Source organism: Dipodomys ordii, unplaced genomic scaffold, assembly GCF_000151885.1.
Source record: "Dipodomys ordii isolate 6190 unplaced genomic scaffold, Dord_2.0 Scaffold99, whole genome shotgun sequence".
Classification (NCBI taxonomy): Eukaryota; Metazoa; Chordata; class Mammalia; order Rodentia; family Heteromyidae; genus Dipodomys; species Dipodomys ordii.
Window position 1 is genome coordinate 7623303 of NW_012267315.1, and position 2136 is coordinate 7625438.

Sequence of the window (2136 nt, forward strand, 5' to 3'; positions counted from 1 at the left end):
AAAAAACCGGAAGTGGCGCTGTAGCTCAAGTGGTAGAGCGCTCGCCTTGAGCTGAAGAGCTGAAGGACAGCGCCCAGGCCCAGAGTTCAAGCCCCACGGCCGACCAAAAAAAAAAAAAAATGTACTCATTATCTTGCCCACGTAATTGTAACCCCTCTGTACAGTATTTTCACAATAAAAAAATAAAAATTAAAAAAAAATAAATTAAAAAAAATAAAAAATAAATAAATAGAAAAAGCCAGAAGTGGTGCTATGGCTCAAGTGGTAGAATGCTAGCCTTGAGCAAAAGAAGCTCAAGGAGAGTGCCCAGGCCCTGAATTCATGCTTCAGGACAGGGGGTGGAGGGGCAATGTATAGTGCTGGTGGGTGTTTTTTTTTTTAAATTGTTATTATAAAGGTGATTATAGAGGGATTACAGTTACACAAATCAGATAAAGTGTACATTTCTTTTTGGACAATGTCACCCCTTCTTTGCTCTCTCCGAGTCTCCACCACCCCTCCTCCCCCTCCCCCCCCATCCCAACCCACAATTTGTATAGTGAATTTTCAGTGTAGTATCTAGTGAGTTGTTTTTGGTGTTGGTCTTGTGGTTTGAAGGTCTAAGCACTATCCCTGAGGTTTTTTGTTCAATGCTAGTGCTCTATACTGGATCTATATCTCTACTTCTGGCTTTTGGGGGTTAATTGGAAATGAGTCTCATGGACAGTCCTGCCTATGATTTTGGTTCAATCCTTATCTCAGCTTCTTGAGTAGGTAAGATTATAAGCATGAGTCAATAGAACCAAGCCCTTGTAGACCTTTCTGCCCAGGTCACCTTCAAATAAAAATCCTCCAGATCTTAGCCTTCCAAATAGCTAGAATTACAGGTTTGAGCCAGTGGCATCCAATAAATATTTAAAATTATATTAAAGAGATTTCTTATAAATAAAGTATTTGTTTAAGAAACATGAGGGCGTACAAGTCAATCCCAGGTGATAAACAGTAACAGCATCTCCTATCTCCACTTTTTTTTCACTCTAAATATTTCTTTATTGAGATTAAGTGATTACATACATTTCATGGTACTGTGGTATAGTTAGCTAAAGTTACAAACACATTTTAACCTACATTGATAATCATCATTATCTTAATCTACAAAGCTTATGAACTCTATGAGCTTTTATAAAACTATTTCTTCCAAATCTGGTGATATGTTCATTTCTTTCCTTTTGCTTAGTGTCAGCTGTTTCCTTTTTCTCTTATTCCCTCCCTCCCATCACTGCCCTTGAATTGCTTAGTTCACTTTCATCAATGTCCAGTGCAGCTGATGAGTTCTTCTGCTGTATTTTTCACCAGTTTTCCTCTGATTCTGTGCCCTCCTCCTAACTTCCCCCAGATGTGCATGTGTATCCACCATATATGAGGTAAAGAACTTAGTCATCTAAAAATGATACGACAAATTAAGAAGAGGTCCTTTGTTTCCTTGTCTTTGGGTTTTCTTTTCAGTCTGTATGTTATTTTATGCATCTATGATGAGGTCCTTGGGCACTATAAAAACCTCTTTTGGTTTTACTGTGTATGGGTATCTTGAGTTTACTTTGTCATATCTCATTGTGTTTTGAGTCTAACATCCACATATCAGGGAGACCATGTGCCATTTGTCTCTCTGATCCTCGCTTATCTTGCTCAAAATCTAGTTCCATTCAGTTCCCTGAAATGCCATTATTTTATCCTTTCTAATAGCTGTGTAAAATTCCACTGTATATAGGTACCACAATTTTGGGGTTGTTTCCATATCTTGGCTATTGTGAACAGTGCAGCAATGAACAGGTGTCCTTGTATCCTGGATCCTGTTGCTCAGAGTAGATGCCTAGGAGTGATATGGCTGGGTAATAGTGTATGTCTATGTTGAGTTTTCTGAGGAACATCCAGACTGCTTTCCAGAGTGGTTGTATTAGTTTACATTCAACTGGTGTTTTGTTTTTTGTTTTTTTTTGCCAGTTGTGGGGCCTGAACTCAGTCTAGGCGCTGTCCCTGAGCTCTTCAGCTCAAGGCTACTGCTCTACACTTGAGCCACAGCACCACTTCCGGCTTTTTTCTTTTTGCTTATGTGGTGCTGAGGAATCGAACCCAGGGCCTCATGCATGCAAGGCAAGC

At 39.5% G+C, this 2136-nt stretch overlaps 1 protein-coding gene across 2 annotated transcripts in view; it reads right to left on the reverse strand.

The window, feature by feature from the left end:
- The window catches only part of Polr3f (polymerase (RNA) III (DNA directed) polypeptide F, 39 kDa), a 20197-nt gene that overhangs the window by 3633 nt on the left and 14428 nt on the right, over positions 1-2136 (reverse strand). The gene's annotated exons all lie outside the window — the stretch shown is intronic.